At 39.8% G+C, this 7,287-nt stretch overlaps 1 pseudogene; it reads left to right on the top strand.

The window, feature by feature from the left end:
* Positions 1–5,758: 5,758 nt before the first annotated feature.
* LOC114025916 lies at positions 5,759–6,719 on the top strand (annotated as a pseudogene).
* The last annotated feature ends 568 nt before the right edge of the window (positions 6,720–7,287 follow it).

The raw sequence follows: 7,287 nt of genomic DNA, 5'->3' as shown, positions 1-7,287 counted from the left end.
ATGGTAGATGGAGGTTGGGGTGGGGACACTCTTGGTCTTGATCCTGGTCTCCTCCCCTTCCCCTACCTTGACCAGAGTAGATGCTTGTGAACTTCAGCATCAGAGGATTGTTATTCCAATAACTGACAAGTGTCTGCATTTGAGTGGAGGACAAACTAGACACACTGTAAAAAGTCACTTTCAGTGTCTATAAGGAATCCAGCAGAGAAGCAACAATATACCTAAAGGTAACTTCATGAGGACCCCAGAAAGGGAAGGAACAAACTTTCAGTAACAAGGAACTTTGAATTATTTCTCTGCCACATGGGCTTTCTCAGCCTAAACCCCCTTTCTCCTGGATTTTGTATTTAATAGGGGGTAGATAGATGTTGGAGGGGACGATGTTTTATACCAGCTGTGCTTATAATGCCACTTTAGTATATACTGCCTTCTAAAATCTAATTAAACCTGGTTAACTAATTGATATCACTTGATGATCTTGAGGAGAAAGGGGGCCCTGCCCTTTTCCCCAAGTGGGGCCCTGTGGGTTATATTATTAGGAAACTACCTCTCCTAGAACCCTGAGGGAAATCATAGTAGTCACCTTTTAGGGATTCAACCTTCCAGTGCAGGTGTAGGCTGGGAAGGTAGCTTCAAAGAATAAGCTACATAACAAATGCTTCCTAAGGGCTTACTGTTTAAAATTGCTCTGTTTGGGACTGTCCAGCAAACAGAGATGAGGAACACACACACACACACAGAGTCCTTATCCTCAAAGACTGTATAATTTAGCAAGAATCATAAGATATGTAAAAAAATACCTACAGTATAAGCCAGTATGTGATAAGTGACATAAGTAAGGTATAAACAGAGGGTTATAGATGTTCAGAGGAAGAAAGAATTACTTCCAAATTGTGGGGGGGGGGTAGGAGGTAGACCAGGAGAGTTTTTATGAAGAAAGCCTTGATCTGAACCTTGAAGTATGGTAGGATTTTTAAAAAAATCTTATTTTTATTTATAGTGAGATCAAGGGTGGTTGTTATTTGTTATTATCAGTCCTTCATTCTTGAAGAGGATCAATGACATCAGGAGGGCGATGTGTTGATTTGGGAGTGAATTGGATTTAAGTGAGGCAGGGCTGTGCAAAGTCATCAGCCTCACTCTCTCCTCCAGAGTCATTTGGAGTCCAGTAGCAAGACATAGGTTAAGACACTGGCAATGGCCCAGAATGCAGTGGGAGACCTTGGCTTTTTTAAGCTAAGGTCTTTCTTAAGTCTCAGTTTGTTTGATGCAACACCCATTTAGTGGTTAAAGGACGGGTAAGAATTGAGGCAAAAGATGGCCTAGTTCACTTGCTCAAAAGACTTAGTCTGGAAGTGAGATCAAGAGTATGACAATCCCCAAGGTAGAATGAAATTGCAGATCATGAGAGCTGAAGTGGTTGATGAACTGACCAGAGTATTTGAAGGAATATGTGTATTGAAGTCCTCAGAATTGAGAGGATGGGCTGGGGTAGAGAAGCAAACTGTTAGTCACATACTGAACTCCTTGGGAAATGAGTATTAATAACTGGGGGCAGTAGATAACGGTAACTCAGATCTCAATAACGTTATCTTGATGGATAGAGTAAACCTCAAAAGAATTCAGGTTACTGAGTGATAGTGAAAAAAGGAAGGTCTGTAAATTGCAGTGACAATCAAGATGTAGGTCAACTCTTCTTCCTGGTCCAGTATGTCAGGTCTCTTGAGAGAAGGTTCTTCCAATATTAAAGAGTGTGGCTATGGGTACAGCATCTTCTGCAGGGAGACAGGTTTCCATGAGTGCAAGATGGAAAAAAGGGGAAAGGAAGAGGTCTGATATGAAGGGCAGTTTATTAACAATAGAATGGAGCTGGGGTGTCCAAAGAGTAGGGATTCATGAGGAGGGAGTGGTGGTGGTAGGACTGAGGGACTAATAATGTTACTAGCGAAAGGGAGTTTTCTCCTAGGCCAGGGATTCCTGATGTGTATGTGTGTGTGTGTGTGTGTGTGTGTGTGTGTGTGATGGACCCCTTTGGTAGTATGATAAAGCCCTTCTCAGAATATTTTTTAACTGTATTTGAAATACATAGGCTTACAAAGGAAGTCAATTATATTAAAATACAGGTCTAAATTTTTTTTTTTAAGTTCACTGACCCCAAGTTAAGAATGTTTATTTTAGAGGTAGGCAGAAAGTATTCTGAAAAAAGGAGGAGTTTGTATTCTTTTCAATAGGTAGAAGTAGATATTGAGTCTTGGATGATTCTATTTTCTAAGCTTGCCCTTTTTCTATATTTATATCTATAAAAATATCTCAACCTCTATCAATCTATATCTAAACGTGTGTGTTTGTGTGTGTATGTGTTGGAAGGAGCAGATTATAAGGGATGTGGTTGAAGCACTGAGTCAGGGAACCTGGGGCCATGACAGTCAGGGAGAGGTGAGGATTTGTTGGTTCACTCATTCTCCTCAATCAGTATGGGGAGAAACCAACAGAAATCTCCAGGATACCAGGACAATATTTGGGCAGTTCATTTATGGTTTCTTTTTCTTGCTACAAGAAGAGCCCAACTTCTCTTATGGATATATAGTTTGTGTGCTTGTGTATTTCTTTGATGATATCTTTTACACCATTACACCACTCTTGGTATAAGCTGTTACCCTTTGTATAAGTCATTGTGCCTTCTTCCACCCCCTATACATCTTCCCATTGCCCTTTGGATCACCTGCAATTCTGATTCTTCCAAGATAGCCCTCTTCCATGATTCACAATGCTTTCAGCAGTCCTAAATCACTGGTTGCTGCAAAAAGGCCATGTGTTTAGCACCAGTTGGAGAAAACCAGGAAAAATTCCAAAATGATTGCAAGGACTTAAGAAGGGAAATAGTTTTCTCAGGGCTTTATACCCTTTTGGAAAATGACTTAAAAACAAGACAAAAAATTGGGGCTGCATAGGAGAAAGAAAGACTAAGTTGATGCTCATTGAGGTAAAAGTGCTGGGAAATATGAACAGTTCATACACAATCACAAATGGAAAATGAATTGGCAACACAAGGTCATCTTCACCTGGCAAGAATATGACTGATATAAATTGTTTAAATGAAAGATAGTATTTCTGAGACCAATATTTGTTTGCCTGCCACAGAAAAACAAAATACTTAGGGGCAGAATGAAAGAATATTTATCCAGTTGACAATCAAATGAAAATATGATGGGTCCAGAGACAGACATGGATTGGATTTTTTTTTCAGTATCCTCAATTTAGCCAACATAAACTCTTTAAAGATACATTTTTCTCAAAACCTTTAAAATAAGGAATTTCTTTTTGCATGTTATCATGAGCTAGGACCATAAAACTATTGTCTCAGAGGTTGAGGAAGCCAATGAAGGAGGAATAACTATGTGCCAGAGGCTCAAAGGCACACAGCTGCCCATAGCTGTCAGTTATACCCTGGGACTGTTTACAGGTTTTTAGGAAGCAGCCTCAGGGATTGTGTTGGGGGTCTTAGTCGCTTGTTTAACATTTCCCCTCCCCCAGTGTAAAGGAATACTCAGGATTAACTCTTAACACTGATAATTGGTGGAGCAGGTCTGCCTACCAAACCAGCCTTTGAGGTTGTGGAATAGGAAGTCTCTGGAGAATGGGGTGAGAATGGAAAGTTAGTGTTATGTGTGAAGTAATTAGTAGTGTGAATCAGAGAGGGAGAGTGAGAGTTATTAGAAAGTGATGTGACTATGTAGGAGCTGAGTGTGAATCAATGGAGTGAGTCAGTGCATGTAAGAGAGAGTATGTTTGGGTGTGTATCCTCCAGCAGTTTGCCAAAAAAAAAAAAAAAAAAAGAAGAAGGCCAGGGAGGAGTAAGAATTAAGATACTTCACAGAGGCAGGGGACCCCCACCCTATTTGTTAAGCCAGTGAGTTTGAATGTATGCTGATCCTAGTATCTCTCTACAACTCTATTCTTATGACTGGAGACAGTGATGTCAAACTCTGACAGATGCTCTAACTGAATAAAGTAGTTATGAATCCCTCATAGTCTCAGCATGGTACGAGAAAGATCCAAGTGGACCCAGAGTCAGAGAGTCAGAATAAGAATATGAATATATCCATGACACTTTGTGAAGTGTACATGATTGCAAGCAACAATTGTCTGACACATTGGTTTAGTTCTATTTCAGAAAAGCAACTCTAACAAAAAAAATTTATAGATTATAGAAGTAGACATAAAGAATGAGGACAGTGAAAAACATAATCAGAGCTCTTGGTTTCCTGACTAAATGTCATCTTACAAAAAACTCCTAAGTAACTTTATAAAATTTAATTTAGGTGGTATAATTGATAAGATGGTGGAATAGCTGGAGTTGCTATTGTTGTTGTCAAGATATCCCCCATAATGTTATTGGTCCTCTTTGAAAACAAAGGACAAACAATAGGTAGAGTAGTTGTTTTCTAAAAACCTCTCCAAACTAGAAAGTCCCCAAAGAAGGAAATATGTGCCAAATCTATAGCAAATTAAACTGAATCCACTTGATACAAAGGAAGAACACACTATATAAAGAACCCCATGAAACAACACGTGAGAACTTAAATATTTAAAACTCTAATTCACTATCGTCACCCCCAGTTTACCCCACTGCTAATCAGTAACTCAGTCTTAACTCTTTTTCCCTCAACCCCATTACTTCCTCCCCTACTCCAATCCTACAAGGGATGGAAGACATTGGCACTGATTTTGCCCAGCCATATGAAGAAAAGAGAGTATAATTTGAATGAGAAATGGTGGGAGAGAGATGCTATGGCATAGAGGAGAAGAGGAGAAGGGACTTCTGTGTGCTGAGAGAAAATAGAAAAGGGAATAGAAACTGAACTGGGAGTTTCCAGCTTGAGATGTTCTCTAGCAGTAGTCTGTGGATTCAGTCAATTAGTACTTTATTTTTGAGGTTCAAAATGTTTAGGTAGATTCTTTGTATTAGTTCTTGTAATATAGTACTCATTTAAAAAAATTTATCATATTCTGCTGGGAGAATTATTATACTACTTAAGTTATCTCCACATATACCATCTTCAAGGCCAATATCTCTGACTTCTATAAAAGTCAAATCCTTTCCTTCTGAAGCTTAGTATAGGAAGGGAACCAGTTGGGCCCTGATCCCCTACTTGAGGTGGCTGAGAACAAATTATGCAGGAGAAAAAGTCAATACCGCAGCAATAGAAGGGAGGTGGGAGAAGGAGGAGAGAGAGGAAAGGGAAAGAAAAGGAGTGAGAGGAAAAGCAGAGACGATTTATTGAGAGTATAAGAAAAAGACCAAAAGACAATAAATTCAAGAGAGCAAAATGTTAATAGTGAGATTCATAAAAACAGAAGGAAAAATAAGTAAAAATTCAATAAATTGTAGCATATTGAACAAGTGCTGTACTATGAAGGAGAATGATAAAAGAAATACACAATGAAAAAGATAATTCTACAAAACATTCCAAGATTGTGAAATAACAAGGAACCCCAGATTGCTTCAAAAGAGAAATTTAACTCTTAAAGAAGATATTAAGATGGGAATTAGGTCATAAGTCAGGGCTTTCAAAGCAGAATTAATGACAATAAATAGCAGTGTAGATACCTTAGGACTCAGAGTGAAGAATCTTTCCGAAAATGTAGGGGATCTGAAAAACAGAATGAAAAATTTGTAATTTAAAAACGTACAAGCAGAAGAAAACTTGGTGAAAAAGAATTTAAAGACAATGACTGCTTTCCGCGCTGCCCAGTAGTGGGTTCCATACCGCTTTGTTCTCGGTTTTCGTCGTAACTTTAAAGGGAAACTTTCACAATGTCCGGAGCCCTAGATGTCTTGCAGATGAAGGAGGAGGATGTCCTCAAATTCCTTGCTGCAGGGACCCATTTGGGTGGCACCAATTTGGACTTCCAGGTGGAACAGTATATCTACAAAAGAAAGAGTGACGCCATCTACGTCATCAATTTGAAGAGAACTTGGGAAAAGCTTCTGCTGGCAGCTCGTGCCATTGTTGCCATTGAAAATCCAGCTGATGTTAGTGTCATCTTATCCAGGAACACTGGCCAGCGAGCTGTTCTGAAATTTGCTGCTGCCACTGGCGCCACCCCTATTGCTGGACGTTTCACACCGGGCACCTTCACTAACCAGATCCAGGCAGCTTTCAGGGAGCCTCGCCTCTTGGTGGTCACTGATCCTCGGGCAGATCACCAGCCTCTTACTGAAGCATCGTATGTTAACCTTCCAACTATTGCATTGTGCAACACAAGACCCCCCACTTCGCTATGTGGACATCGCCATTCCATGTAACAAGGGAGCTCACTCAGTGGGTCTGATGTGGTGGATGCTGGCCCGTTAAGTTCTGCGTATGCGTGGTACCATCTCCCGTGAACACTCATGGGAGGTCATGCCCGATCTTTACTTCTACAGGGATCCAGAGGAGATTGAAAAGGAGGAGCAGGCCGCAGCTGAGAAGGCAGTGACAAAGGAGGAGTTTCAGGGTGAATGGACTGCACCTGCCCTAGAATTCGCTGCTACTCAGCCGAAGGTGGCTGATTGGTCTGAGGGAGTACAGGTGCCATCTGTGCCCATTCAGCAGTTCCCTACGGAAGACTGGAGTGCTCAGCCGGCTGCGGAGGACTGGTCTGCGGCTCCTACTGCTCAGGCCACCGAGTGGGTAGGAGCTACCACAGAGTGGTCTTAAGTTTTACCCCACGTGCTCTAATAGTGTTGGAAAAATGCTGATGGAAAATAAACATTGGTTTCTTACCAAAAAAAAAAAAATAAAGACAATGACTGAGAGAACACATGATTTCTATAAAGTCAGAGTAGTTGGCCTTGAAGATGAGATGGTATATGTGGAGATAATTTAAGTATTATAATAGTTCTCCCAGCAGAATATAAAATTTAAAAAAAAATTGAGTACTGTATTACAAGAACTAATACAAAGAATCTACCTAAATTTATTGAACATGGAAAATAAAGTACTAATTGACTGAATCCACAGACTACTGCTAGAGAAAATCTCAAGCTGGAAAATCCAAGGTCTAGAGTAGTTAAATTTCAGAATGACCTTATCTCATTGGTTGAACTTTTAAAAAATCTGGTTGTTGAATTTTGAAGTCATAAGAAAAAAAATAACTGTTTCATGTGAAAACTGTAGGCAGTAGTGTGCTGTAAATGTTTAACAACTGGTTCTTTGAAAAAAAAGCATGCATAATACATTTTTAATTTTAATTTTAATTTATTAACATTTTCTAAAGTCCTGATTTGTGTCTTCTCATACC

This window comes from Vombatus ursinus, unplaced genomic scaffold, assembly GCF_900497805.2.
Source record: "Vombatus ursinus unplaced genomic scaffold, bare-nosed wombat genome assembly UNPS02014832.1, whole genome shotgun sequence".
Taxonomy (NCBI): Eukaryota; Metazoa; Chordata; class Mammalia; order Diprotodontia; family Vombatidae; genus Vombatus; species Vombatus ursinus.
This window is presented reverse-complemented; position numbering and strand designations above follow the sequence as displayed.